Source organism: Elephas maximus, chromosome 22 (genome assembly GCF_024166365.1).
Source record: "Elephas maximus indicus isolate mEleMax1 chromosome 22, mEleMax1 primary haplotype, whole genome shotgun sequence".
Lineage (NCBI taxonomy): Eukaryota > Metazoa > Chordata > Mammalia > Proboscidea > Elephantidae > Elephas > Elephas maximus.
In genome coordinates, this window is record NC_064840.1 from 22,353,088 (window position 1) to 22,368,446 (window position 15,359).

Below are 15,359 nucleotides of genomic sequence, written 5' to 3' on the forward strand. Positions count from 1 at the left end.
ATGGAGCAGCTCTACTCTGTCCTATAGGGTCACTGTGAGTCGGACTCAACTCGACAGTAGTGTTAGTAGTGTCTCATTGCTGTTTTAGTTTGCAATTCCCTAAAGACATATGAAAGGAGCCCTGGTGGCACAAAGGTTAAATTCTTAGATGCTCACTGAAAGGTTGGCAGTTCGAACCCACCCGGCAGCTCCGTGGGAGAAAGTTCTGGTGATCTGCTTATAAGATTATAGCCAAGAAAACTCTATGGGCAATTCTACTCTGTCACTTGGGCTTGCTATGACTCGAAATCGACTACCAGACTAACCCCACTGCCACAGAGTCAATTCCTACTAATAGAGACCCCATAGAGTTTCCGAGGCTATAAATCTCTATGAAAGGAAACTGCCACATCTTTCTCCCACGGAACTGCTGGTGGTTTCGAACCACTGACTTTTTGGTTAGCAGTCAATAGCTTTAACCACTGTGCCACCAGGGTTTCTTGGGAATCGATTAGATGGCACCTAATAACAACAATGGCATATGATGTTGAGCATCTTTTCATGTGCTTACTGTCATGTGTATATTTTCTTTGATAAGGTGTCTGTTCAGACATTTTGCCCATTTTGTAACCGGATTTTTTTTTTATATTGTTGAGTTTTAAGACTTCTTTTTATACTTTGATACAAGGCCTTTATCACATATATGTGTTGCAAAGATTTTCTCCTAGTCTGAGGCTTGTCTTCTCATTCTTTGAACAGTAGTTTTCCCAGAGCAGAAGTTTTTCATTTCAATGAAGTCCATCTTATCAATTTTTTCTTTTATGGATCATGTTTCTACTGTTCTATCTTAAACTCAACACCAAACACACCATCACCTAGATTTTCCCCTATGTTATCTTCTAGAATTTGTATAATTTAATTTAGCATTTAGGTCAGTGATTCATTATAGTTCACTTTTGTGTAAGGTCTGTGTCCAGATTCATTTTTTCCATGTGGATGTCCAGTTGTTCTGGCACCATTTGTTGAAAGAACTATCTTTTCTGCATTGATTTTCCTTACTCCTTTGTGTGGGTCTATTTATGGGCTTTCTATTCTGTTCCATTGACATATTTGGCTTAGGTTATATTTTATTGATGATGTGAATGCTCCATCTCTTCAGGCAGCTCTGAGTCCTCCCGAAACCTTCCAAGATCCCAGAGGACCTCCATGGGTCCCTGTTTTCTAGGATGACCAGACATCCAGATTTATCTTGTCCCTTGCCTGCTTCAGGCCTGGAATCAGCCATTTACCCTCAATGCCATGAGTCCACATAGTGAGAGGTGGTATTTGGAGACCACAATTGGGATGCTAGTTCACATCTCTTCTTCGAACAGACATTACCAGACCTACCCATATTTTAGCCTGAGTGGACACAGGAAATATTTCCAGATCTCCCTGGAGAAATGAGGCTGGCATTTCCTTATTGGGACCACTGTCCAGGTCCACCCCAAACAGAAGACACACTCAGAGAGATGAGACTGAGATGCTTGGAGTCAGAGTTGGGATTGTTGGATGCTTCCCAAGGCCAGTGAACCCCAAGGTTCCTGGGGGAATTGGGGAACTCCTACAGATGCCCTCTGCTGTCACCCCATGTCTCAAAAAAAAAAAAATTTTTTTTTTAGGGTTAATTTTGTCAAATCGATATAGAAGAAGTATGTTGTTTCCTCCCATGGAACTTCACTTCTTACTGTGATAAACACGCTTCAATGAACTCTTCCTATTCACGGGCAATGGTGAATGGGAAAACCAGATCTAAAACACCAGCTTCCTTCAGAAGCCTTGCTATGCACACAGGGTCACCTGCCCAGTCTCAACTGGGTGGACATGTGGCCTCACTGCTGAGCAGATGACAGCATGGAGTAGGGGTCCAGTCATCCCCATCACAGCTGCTGGTGGGCCTGGCGGGGATGTAGTGGGAACATCACAGAGGGGGGTTTTGTATAAACCCACATCACAGTGTTAGGTGTTCAGCAGAAGGACCCAATTGACCATCCTAGGTGAGTTTTTTCTTCCTGCCTGTTTCCTTGATTCCCCAATGTTTTAGGCAATTTTCTGGTGTTTTTGCTCTATTTCTGTGTTTTATCTGTGCCTGGGGTCAGATATTCACCCAGAAGCTGATCTCAGCAAACTCTGGCCTCTTCTCCTCTCTTTCAGGCCCCTCTCTGAGCCTCCAGCTCATCACTATCAGTCCTTTGTCTCTAATCCACAGGTGACTCTCAACCTCGTCCTTCTCTCTCAGGTGCCTGTTGGGTCCTAAGATTTGTTCTGTGCTGTTCTTCTCCATTTGGGCTCCTCTTGTTCCCTTTTTGTGTATGAGAGTCACTTGGGGTCCTGGTCACAATGGAAAGAGGGATCAAGAAGCCACTGAGAGGCTGACCACCTATGAAACTTGAGGGATTGGGAATGCTCAGGGCCAAGGCTGGGAACAACAGGTCAGAGAATCCAACTGGGTTCCCTGGACTGTAAGATTCAGGGTACAGGGCCTGGGGACATGGCAGGTACTGGAAGGTACCATGACTACTGTGGAGCTTCCCTCCACAGAGCCCTGAGCCTCCTGGAATGTAGGGAGGCAGGCAGGAGGGAGGACAGAGGAGAAGGTTCTGGACCCTGGACTGAGGGAGGATCATCAGGGACAGGGTATGAGGTGGATGGAGAACCTGGTTCTCTGCAGAAGACACTCACTTGAACACTTGAGTCTCTGAGGGTATAGACAGCAGATTCCATGGTGTGAAACCACAGATATAACCAAGTAGTCACAGGGAACTTCCAAAACTGACTCTGTAGAATAAGAAAGGCCCCAGGCTGACAGACTTACTCAGATCAGCAAACCCCTTGCCCTGTTTAAAAAAAAAAAAAAACACCTTGAGGATAGACAGATTTATTGAAAACAGATTCCACAAAGCACACAGCCTAGAGCCCCCGGAGAACCTGCATCAGGTCAGAAATGTCCCCAGAGTGGACCCTACAGGAGAGTCAGAGAGTTCACATTACTGTTACCACCATTTCTTGAGTTAGAGCTGTCTGCTACAAACAGCCAATTCTTGAGAAAGGGGTGAGGTGGGTAGCAAGAGCTTTATTATATAAAAGACAGAAGGGAATGATCTCCTCCTAAACCTGTTTCCCCGAACTGGAGGCCAGCTGGAGGCTTTATAGGAAAGAGGACATGGGTTTTAGGAACTTGTGGAATGTCCATTCTCCTTCTGTGTGGTCAGAGTGGTCACACCTCAGACATGTTGATATTTCCATGTTTTTATCCCATCAGCCCAGGGGGCAACTGGCACCATCCTGGTTTCTGGTCACAAGACGGGTACATTGTCCTTTCTGACAGACTTAGGTTGATATCACTTGTTTTTCCATGGTCCTAGAGGAAACATTGGTTAACTTTTAACTTTTAGAGGAACTAAACAGAAAAATCATACTTGGAGATGGAGACAGGCTAGGAAAGGGAAAGTGGTACAGGTTCTGGTCAAGATATGGCTGAGCAACCTGTTCCATTGCCTCTTTGGGGACAGACAGACACCCAGAAAAGCCCCATCGGGGTGTCAGGAGGAGGCAGGACAGAGGTCAGGTTCAGACTTTGGGGAAGGAAGATGGATTTCAGGAAGGTGATGGGCAGCTGTCCAGGCTCAGGGCCCCCAGGTGAGATTGGAGTTGTCTGAGAAACACCCAGACCCACCTCCAGCCTGATGTGCACCCTCAGGCTCATCACAGTCCTAGCTCTTGGACCCTGGTCTGCACCTGGGTCTGGGGAATCTGTAAACTACTCACACACTGAGGTCAGGGTCTGCCCACTGTGGATGCCAGGCCTCTGACCTCTTGCCCCTCCGCCACCCCTACAGGTCAACCCAAGGCCTTGTCCTCTGTCACTCTGTTCCCACCATCCTTTGAGGAGCTCCAAGCCAACAAGGCCACACTGGTTTGTCTCATAAACGACTTCTACCTGGGTACCATGATGGTGACCAGAAGGAAGATGAAACACCCAATTAAAAGAAGCTCTGCCCCAGATGGCTTCAATGGAGAATTCTACCAAACATTCAGAGAAGGCCTTAAACTAGTGCTACTCACGCTATTTCAGAACAATAGAAAAGGAAGGAATACTTCCAAATTCATTCTATGAAGCCAACATAACCCTGATACCAAAATCAGGCAAAGACACCACAAAAAAAGAAAATTACAGACCAATATCTCTCATGAATATAGATGCAAAAATTCTCAACAAAATTCTAGCCAGTAGAATTCGGCATCATATTTAAAAAAATAATACACCACAACCAACTGGGATTCATAGCAGCTGTGCAAGGATGGTTCAAAACTTCAAAATCAATCGATGTAATCCACCACACAAATAAAATAAAAGAAACACATGATCATCTCAATCAATGCAGAAAAGGCATTCAACAAAGTCCAACACCCATTCCTGATTAAAAACTCTCAATAAAATAGGTCTAGAAGGGAAATTCCTCAAGAAAATAAAGGACACCTCTACAAAACCAAAAGCCAACATCATTCATAATGGAGAGAGGCTGAAAACTTTCCCCTTGAGAAAAGGAACACGTCAAGGACAGCCTTTATCATCACTGCTATTTAACATTGTGCTGGAAGTCCTAGGTAGAGCAATAAGGCAAAAAAAGAAATAAAGGGCATCCAAATTGGTAATGAAAAAGTAAAACTGCCCATTTGCAGATGATATGATACTTGTAATGGATTGAATTGTGTTCCCCAAAAATATGTGCCAGCTTGGTTAGGCCATGTGTGGTAGTCCTCCATTTTGTGATTTTCCTATGTGTTATAAATCATAATCTCTGCCTGTGGTTAAAAAGAATTGGGGTGGGATGTAACACACTTACCAGGTCACATCCCTGATCCAATATAAAGGGAGTTTTGCTAGGGTGTGGCCTGCATCACCTTTTATCTCTCAAGAGATAAAAGGAAAGGGAAGCAAGCAGAGAATTGGGGACCTCATACCACCAAGAAAGCAGCACCAGGAGGAGAGCACATCCTTTGGACCTGAGGTTCCTGCGCTGAGATGTTCCCAGACCAAGGGAAGGCTGATGGCAAGGACCTTCCTCCAGAGCCAACAGAGATAGAAAGTCTTACCCTGGAACCGGTGCCCTGAATCCGGGCTTCTAGCCTACTGGACTGTGAGATAATAAACGTCTCTTTGTTAAAGCCATCCACTTGTGGTATTTCTGTTACAGCAGCACTAGATGACTAAGACAATACTATAAACAGAAAACCCAAAAGATTCCATAAGAAAACTACTGGAAATAATAGATTCAGCAGAGTAGCAGGATACAAGATAAACATACAAAATCAGTTGGATTCCTACACAACAATAAAGAGAATGATAAAAAGGAAATAACGAAAACAATACCATTTATAATAAAAATAGCCCCTAAAAAATGAAATACTTAGGAATAAATCTAACCAGGGATGTAAAAGACCTATACAAAGAAAACTACAAAACACTACTGCATTTTATTGATTAATCAGTAGATAAGAACTGCTTTAGGTGAAGGGAAAGACAACACTCAATACATGGAAGGTCAGCTCAATTGGACTGGACCAAAAGCAAAGAAGTTTCCGGGATAAAATGAATGCTTCAAAGGTCAGCGGAGCAAGTGCGGGGGTCTGGGGAACATGGTTTGCGGGGACTTCTAAGTCAATTGGCAAAATAATTCTATTATGAAATCATTCTGCATCCCACTTTGAAATGTGGTGTCTGGGGTCTTAAATGCTAACAAGCGGCCATCTAAGACGCAGCAATTGGTCTCAACCCACCTGGAGCAAAGGAAAATGAAGAACACCAAGGCCACACGACAACTAAGAGCCCAAGAGACAGAAAGGACCACATGAACCAGAGACCTACATCATCCTGAGACCAGAAGAACTAGTTGGTGCCCGGCCACAATCGATGACTGCCCTGACAGGGAGCACAGCAGAGGACCCCTGAGGGAGCAGGAGGTCAGTGGGATGCAGACCCCAAATTCGCATAAAAAGACCAAACTTAATGGTCTGACTGAGACTGGAGGAATCCCGGCGGCCATGCTCCCCAGACCTTCTGTTGACACAGGACAGGAACCATCCCCGAAGACAACTCATTAGACATGAAAGGGACTGGTCAGCGGGTGGGAGAGAGATGCTGATGAAGAGTGAGCTAATTATATCAGGTGGACACTTGAGAGTGTGTTGGCAACTCTTGTCTGGAGGGGGGATGGGAGGATAGAGAGAGAGGGAAGCCGGCAAAATTGTCAAGAAAGGAGAGACTGAAAGGGCTGACTCAAGAGGGGGAGAGCAAGTGGGAGTAGGGAGTGAGATGTATGTAAACTTATATGTGACAGACTGATTGGGTTTGTAAACGTTCACTTGAAGTTTAATAAAAGTTATTAAAAAAAAAAAAAAAACACTACTGCAGAAACCAAAAGAGACCTACATAAATGGAAAAACATGCCATGCTCATGGACAGGTAAGCTTAACATTGTGAAAACATCAGTTCTACCCAAAGCAATCTACATATACAATGCAATCCCGATCCAAAAACCAACATTCTTTAAAGAGCTGGAAAAACTAATCATTAAGTTTTTATGGAATGGAAAGAGGCTCCAGATAAGTAAAGCACTATTGAAGAAGAAGAATAAAGTAGGAGGACTTGAACTACCTGACCTCAGAAGCTATTATACAGGTACGGTAGTCAAAACAGCCTGATACTGGTACAATGACAGGCACATTGACCAATGGAACAGAGTTGAGAACCCAGATGTAAAACTATCCACCTACCATCACCTGATCTTTGACAAAAGCCCAAAGTCGATCAAATGAGGAAAAGACTATCTTTTTAACAAATGTGACTGGCAAAACTGGATGTCCATCTGCAAAAAATAAAACAGGACCCATACTTCACCTCATACACAAAAACTAATTCAAAATGGATCAAAGACTTAAATATAAAACTAAACAGTATAAAAATAATAGAAGAAATAATAGGGTCAATGCTAGAGACACTAATACATGGCATTAACAGGATATGAACTGTAACAATACACAAACACCAGAAGATAAGCTAGGTAACTGGAATCTTCTAAAAATTAAACATGTATGTTCATCAAAAGACCTCACCAAAAGAGTAAAAAGAGAACCTACACAACTGGGAAAAAAATTTGGGCTATGACAAATTGGACAAAGGTCTAATCTTTAAAATTTGTAGGAAAATCCAGCACCTCTATGACAAAAAGACAAGCAATCCAATTAAAAAATGGGCAAAGGATATGAACAGACACTTCACCAAAGAAGACATTCAAACAGCTAACAGATACATGCGGAAATGTTCAAGATCACTGCCATTAGAGAAATGCAAAACAAAACCATGATGAGATACCATCTCATCCTGACATTATTGGCACAAAGCAAAAAAAACAGAAAATAATAAATTTTAGAGAGGCTGTGGGGAAATTGGAACTCTTATGCACTGTTGGTGGGAATGCAAAATGGTACAACCATTTTGGAAAACAATATGGCACGTCCTTAAAAAGCTAGAAATAGAAAAACCATATGATCCAGCAATCCCACTCCTAGGAATATATGCTACAGAAATAAGAGCGTAGACATATGCACACCCATGTTCATTGCAGCATTGTTCACAGTTGCAAAAAGATGGAAACAACCTAGGTACCCTCAACAGATGAATGGATAAACAAACTATGGTACATACACACAATGGAGTACTACTAAGGATAAAGAACAATGATGAATCTGCAAAGCATCTCACAACATGGATGAATCTTGAGGGCATTATGCTGAGTGAAATAAGTCAATCACAAAAGGACAAATATCGTATGAGACTACTACTATAAAAATTCATGAAAAGATATACACTCATAAAAGAACAATCTTTGATGGTTACAAGGGAGGAGAGAGATGGGATGGAAAAACACTAAATAGACATAGATAAGTGGTAACTTTGAAAAAGATTAAGACAGTACACAATGCTGGGAAAGCCAGCACAACTTGTCCAAGGCAAGGTCTCGGAATCCCTAGACACATCCAAACTCCCTAAAGGACCAAATTGCTGGGCTGAGGACTGCGGGGACCATGGTCCCAGGGAACACCTAGTTCAACTGGCATAATATAGTTCATACAGAAAATGTTCTAAATTCTACTTTGGTGAGTAGTTTCAGGTATTAAAAGCTGTGAGTGGCCAACTAAGATAGTCCACTGGTCTCACGCTATCTGGAGCAAGAGAGAATGCAGAAAAACACAAGGGAAAGATTAGCCCAGAGGACTAATGGACCACAAGCACCACAGCCTCCATCGGACTGAGTCCAACACAACTAGATGGTACTGGGCTACCACCACCAGCTGCTCTGACAGGGATCACAACAGACGGCCCTGGATAGAGTTGGAGAAAAATGTAGAACAAAATTCTAACTCACAAAAAAAACAAAAGACCAGACTTACTAGTCTGACAAGGAGTGGAGAAACAGAGAGTATGGCCCCCAGACACCCTCATAGCTCAGTAATATAGCCACTCCTGAGGTTCACCCTTCAGCCAAAGATTAGACAGGTCCATAAAAAAAAAAAAAAAACGAGTAAATGGGCACACCAGCCCATGGGCAAGGACAAGAAGCCAGGAGGCGATAGGAAAGATGAAAACGTGAAGAACCCAAGGTGAGACAGGGAGAGTGTTGACATGTTGCAGGGTTGTTACCTATGTCATAAATCAATATGTGTATTAATTGTTTAATGAGAAACAAATTTGCACTTCATCTAAAGTACAATAAAAAAAATTTTTTTTTTTTTTTCAGGAAAAGAAAGCAGATGGCACACCTATCACCCATGGTGTGGAGACCACCAAGCCCTCCAAAAAGAGCAAAAAGTATGTACCCAGCAGCCACTTGACCCTGGTGTCAGACAAATGGAGGTCTCATAACAGCCACAAGCTCCTAGGTCACCCACGAGAGGAGCACTGTCAAGAAGAAGGTGATCCCTGCAGAGTGTGCTTAGCGCCCTGAGCTCCTCCACCCATAAGGGCCAGTGAGAACTGGACCCTGGGTAGTGGGCTCCCCACTTCCTCCTAGTCATCCCAAGTCTTTCTCCCTGAACCAAATAAACCCTCAGTAAACATCCTCATTGTCCATCAGAAAGCCTGCTCTGCTCACATTTATTTGTATGCTTTTCATCTTCATTTGGATCATTCTGAAAAGTGAACAGAATCCTTTTGGCCTTGTAGATAAGCCGTCTAGGAGAGGAGGTGGTCATGTATCCTTAAGGCAGAATTCATTGTCAGCCTTGAAATTCCCAGAGAACAATCCAGAAGAGGAGAATGGGGTCCACAGCAGGAACCCATGCCCCACAGAGTTTCCTACTATTGTGTGGAATTCACCCACCTCTAGCCATCCTGGGGAAAAACACTTTTGTCCTTGTGGCCTCCACTGTGCAGTCAGAGCCTTTTCCTTGGAATCCTAGGCCCTCTCGGTCTGGGACAGCATCCCTTTCTCAAGATGTCCCTTGGTCCCCTAGATATAGGACACCACCTAGAAACACCCCTCCTAGAAATCTCCCATCCTTAATTCCCAGAGCACCCTCCCATTCTGCCTCCCTAGGGACACTGCCCCTGCTCTGCCCCCCGCAAGCCCATCCCCCTAACATTTGCCCACAGGACCCTCACTCTCCAGAACCCAGACCACTTGCTCCCACTCTGCCCCTGAGTGCCCTTCGTCCCACAGGTATCACCAGTATCCCACCTATATTTAAGGCCTTTGAGAGACAGGGCCAGCTCTGCTCTCTCCTCTGACCCCTCAGTGTCAGCCCAACACCAACAGCACCACAAGTGCCTAACATCCAGTGGTCCATGGGGCACTGAGCTGGACCCTGTTAGTTCAATACCAAGGATCAGATGTTTGGATTGAACCAAGGACTTCTCTGTAGCTGATCCATCTTTGTGCGGGTCAGCCCTGGATCTGAGAACCACGTAGATTGTTATCAAAAAGCTAGCACAGGGTGGGAGATGGGGACCAAAAAAAAGACCCAAAACAAACCCACTGCCATTGAGTTAATTCCAACTCATAGCAACCCTATAGGACAGAGTAGAACTGCCCGATAGAGTTTCCACAGAGCGCCTGGTGGATTCGAACTGCCGACCTCTTGGTTAGCAGCCCTAGCACTTAACCACTACACCACCAGGGTTTCTGGAGATGGGAACAATGACACTCAAACATGTACACAGACACCCACATATTCACGAACATAAATGCAATGCACACACACAATACACACACGCAGGAGTCCCGAGGTGGTGCAAACAGTCAATATGCTCGATTGCCAATGGAAAGGTTGAAGCATCGAGTCCACCCAGAGGCACCTCAGAAGAAAGACCTCGTGATCTACTTCATAAACATCAGCCATAGAAAACCCTGTGGAGCACGGTTGTGCTCTGGCACACGTGGGGGCACCATGAGTTGGAGTGGACTTGAGGGTCAAAAAAAAAACAAACCAATTGCTGTTGAGTTGATTCCAACTCATAGTGATCCTATCAGACAGAGTAGAACTGCCCAAAGTGTTTCCAAAGAGGGCCTGGTAGATTTGAACTGCTGACCTTTTGGTTAGCAGCCGTAGCTGTTAACCACTATGCCACCAGGATTATCTCTTGAGGGCAAACAAACATAAACATACGCCTGCCATTTACAAATATGGGCCATGGCTGGCCATCTCACTGAGAGAATCAAGAAAGCTCTCGGAAGAAGGTGCTGCTCTAAGGGTCTAGAGTGGAACAGGAGCAAAGGAAGTCATGGGCCACCAGGGCCAGCCCAGAGCAGAGGGGAAGGGCTGAGGTTTCCCTGCTCTCCAAAGCAGGGGGAGACAGGAGGAGGCTTGCTGTTGGGAGTCTCCTGAGAAGTGAGAACATCTCAGGCCAGCACCAGTGTTCTCAGAGAGAGCCTGTGTGCCCAGGGCCCGGCACTGCACGTGGGCCCAATGCCATGTGCATTGTGTGGCCTTACTGTGTGGGCATCTTGTGTGTACCTTGGCTGGTGCATGCGTGTATACGGGATGCCACTGCATGTGGGAGCGTGTGTCAGCCAGGAGCAGTGCAAGGGGACTACACAAGCACCCATTCTTAAGGCTGCTAGTGGAGATTGCACTGGGAGCGCAGCCCACCTCCCACACTCTGAGGCCCCTTTTCAGCCATTCTAGCTCTAATTTGGGGGCAGTGGTGGTTCAGTGGTTGAATTCTCCCCTTTCTTATAGGAGAGTTCAATTCCTGACCAATGCACCTCACGTACAGCCACTACTCATCTGTCGGTGGAGACTTACATGTTGCTATGATGCTGAACAGGTTTCGGCAGAGCTTCCAGACTGAGATGAACTAGGAAGAAAGGCCTGGTGATCTACTTCTGAAAAACAGCCAGCGAAAGCCCTAAGGAGCACAACAGTCCAATCTGCAACTCCTCAGAGGAATGGCACAGGACCGGGCAGCAATTCCGCCCATTGTGCATGAGGTCGCCATGAGTCAGGGGCCAACAACAGGGCAGCTAACAACAACAACACCTCTAATTCCTCACACTCACCCTTCAGAGAGGCAGTTAACTCAGTGCAGCTTGGGAGAAGGAGCCCAAACAGTGGCCCCCCACTTCGCCTTCAGGACAGCCGCTCAGAGACAGGGTTGGTGGCGCTAAGGACACTGCCTAGGTTCTGGGCACCTAGTGGAAAATGCGGTGCTCCCCTCTCCCACTCCCTACCCTACTCCTCGCCCTGCAAAGCCATCCTGTGCTGAGGATGTGGCGAACTTCCAGGGCCCTCCCAGCTGCCCCCTCTGAAAAGAGGTCCTGCCTCCATCAGCTCTGCAGCATCAACAGGCATCCGCTTCTTTCACACCGATATTCCAGAGATGAGCTGAGCCGGGGCACACAGCTTTTCCAGGGTTGGGAGTTAGGGAAATCAGATGTGGCACTTGGACATTCTGTCCAACCCACAGCCCCATTGAGGATGGATGAATCCTACCTGGCTTAGGAAGGCGGGCTTCAGGTGAGCAGGGCCCACATCCCTTACCACCCTTGGCCTAAGCAGTCTTTCGTGTGTGCCAAGATCCCTGGACTCTAGGTCCCTACACAGCTGCAGGTGGGCTGGGTCAGTGGTGGGGTTGGGGGAGAAAACATCAGGAAGGAGTTTGTGTGCGAGCCTCTCACTTTGTGCTGTGTTCAGCAGAGGGACCCAGCTGACCGTCCTAGGTTAGTCCCTTTCTCTCCCTCCTCTTTAGGTTGAAGTTAGGGTGAATTTTTCTCTCCTTTATGTCCTGTCTGGGGTCTAGACCTTTCTGGGGCTCTGGGACCGTTGTCCCCTCCAGCCTGACCCCAGCTTTCCCCTCTTCTCAGGCACCTGGTCAGGGCAGGATGGGGAGACCCTGGTGACCCCTCCCTGTGCCCCCTTGGGCCTCACTGTGCACCTGGGCTCTCTCCAAGGCATGTTCTGCTCTGGACGTTGGGATGTTTGGGGATCTCAGGGTCCTTGGGGACTGGAGAACACTGGGCCAGACTCAGAGGGGCCCAGCGAGGGGGATGCTGGAATAGGTAAGCCAGTACAGCTGCTTTAAATACAGGGACAGGAGGCCTTATTCAGGGATGTGGGGAAGATGGAGGACAGCAGCTAAGAGTATGGGATGAGCGAAAAGATTCTACAAGAGGATGCTCCAGGGTGCTGGTCCCTTGTCTCCTCCAGGATAGGTGACGTCTGAGTCAGGCAGGGCTCAGCACAGACTCAGCCCCATAGAGAACCTCCCCACCCCACCACAAGCTATGAGACCCCACAGCAGATGCTCGAGATGAGGACTCATGACCCGAAGCAGGTGACGGGGACAGGTCCCTCCAAGCAGACACATGCCCTCAGACAGATACAGCCCCCAATGTAACTACACAGGGCAGGCCAGTCCCTTAGAACAGATGCAGCCCCAGGCTTAGAACAGAAAACTCACCTCAAGCTGAGAGCTTAGCTCTATAGACCCCTCGAACCCAGCCCCAGGTGGACACCCCCACACACACACATACACACCAGGACCACCTGAGGGGTTTCTCCACAGGACATGGGGCGGGGGCTGCAGGGAGAGCTGGGGAAAATGGACCAGGGAGGCAAGGAACACTCCCAGAAAGAGAGGAGAACCTGAAACCAGGACAAATAGACGCCCTGCTTGATCAGACCCCAGAGAGGGACAATCTGCGAAATCTCAAGAGAGAGATGCCCCAAGGCAGAGAGACTCCCCAAGGAAAAATGAGATCCCAGGGCTGATCCCAATGATGGGTAGGAGTGGGGGAACAAATGGTGGGTGGGGGTAATAAGGACGTATGAACCTAGATGAGAGGTTGAGCCCAAAGAGGGGGTCCAAGTTTCCCCAGGAGCCAGGTGCTGAGGGCTGTCCTAACAGGAATTGAGTGACCCCTCCACCACCATTACCACCACTGACCTGTCCCTCAGGCTTGGCATGGTCCCTGCCCCAGGGCCCTGCTCTGCGCCTGGTTTCAGGGAGCCCATATTCCACTCACACCCTGAGATCAGGGTCCCCCCTCTGTGGACACAAGGCCTCTGACCTCCTGCCCCTCCCCCACCCCTGCAGGTCAGCCCAAAGCCTTGCCTTCCGTCACTCTGTTCCCGCAGTCCTCTGAGGAGCTCCAAGCCAACAAGGCCACACTGGTGTGTCTCAGGAATGACATCTACTCGGGCCCCGTGACTGTGATCCGGAAGGAAGACGGTACAACCATCACCTAGGGCATGGAGGCCACCAAGCCCTCCAAACAGAGCAATAACAAGTATGCAGCCAGCAGCTACCTGACCCTGATGCCCACCCAGTGGAAGTCTCATAACAGCTACTGCTACCAGGTCACAAACGAGGGGAGCACAGTGGAGAAGAATGTGGCCCCTGCAGAATGTGCTTAGGACCTGACCTCCTCCACAGGGCGGTTCTGTACTCGGGGTAGGGGCCTCCCCTTGCCACCCCACCCCCTCCCCCACCACCCAGTCATTCTGAGTCCTTCTCCCTGAACCTAATAAAATTCTCAATAAACATCAATTTTTTTTTTTTTTTGTCCATCAGAAAGCCTGTTCCTGCTCACTATTACTAGCTCCTCTTCAATCTGCTCCTCCCCTGGACCTGGGGGTGAGTGGACTCCTGGGTGCCCAGTGGGAAAGTGGCCCCACGGAGGAGGTCCTCAGTCTCCCTGGGCAGCCCCGGGATCAGGCCAGGACACAGGAGTGGGGGGCAATGGGTCCCTGGAGCACACAGGGTAGGGGGCCAGCCAACCGTCCTGTGGGGGTGGGAATGAGGGACAGTGGGTCAGGGCAAGTCACAGAGCACACAGAGTGGGGGCCAGCCAGCCATCCTGGGTGAGTCCCTCCCTGGGCTCCGGCATGAGTTGCCCTGGCTGCCATAACACATCACCATAAACATAGTGGCTTGAAGCAACACACATTTATTATCTTACAGTTTCGGAGATCAGAAGTCTGAAATGCATCATCCGGGGCTAAATCCAGGTGTTGCAGGGCCTCACTCCTTCAGTGGCTCCAGGGAGTCCCACTTCCTGGCTGGTTCAGTTCTCAGAGCCTACCCAGTTCCTGGGCTGGAAGCCCAACTCCATCCTCAAAGCCAGCAGCACAGCATCTTCCCCAGCTCTCTCTGACCTGCTGCCATCCCACAGCTCCTCTGTCTCTGACTCTCCACCTCACTTTTTCCCTTGAAAGTGTTTTGTTTTCTTTCCGTGAGCCCTGATGTTTTTAATTGCATTTTAACTTCTTCTTTTTTTTTGTAAATATATAGATATAACATATTTGCCAATTTAACATTTTTCATGTGTACTATTTAGTGACATCAATTACATCAATTATGTTGTGCAATTTATCTGTTTCCAAATTTCCCACCACCTGTAATCAGAATCTCTCGGCGGTCACAGCCACCCCTGTGGAAAGACTCTCTGATGACCCTCATTTTGCAGATGGAGACACTGCAACTGAGAGACCCTAAGTGACCACCCAGGATCACAAGGAGTTGGCCCTAGCCCATGGACTCTAGACCTCAGCCCCACATCAGGCCACCAGCCAGCCCTGCCCTTGTTGCCCACCTCTCAGGCCTCTTCCTTTCTGTGAAGGTTAAGGTTGTGGATCAACTTGGCTGGGTCATGATTCTCAATGGTTTGGCAGTTACGCAATGAAGTTGTTTGGCAACTGTGTAATGATATAACTTGACAGTTATGTAATGATGTAGTTATCTTCCATTTTGTGATAATGGAATCACCTATGTGATGTGATCTGATGTGATCAGCCAACCAGTTGTAATGGGATCTTCCTTGGGGGTATGGCCTGCATCC

General features: G+C 47.3%; 1 pseudogene; it reads left to right on the top strand.

The window, feature by feature from the left end:
- Window positions 1-8,623: 8,623 nt before the first annotated feature.
- LOC126066086 (immunoglobulin lambda constant 1-like) lies at window positions 8,624-13,935 on the top strand (annotated as a pseudogene).
- Window positions 13,936-15,359: the final 1,424 nt, after the last annotated feature.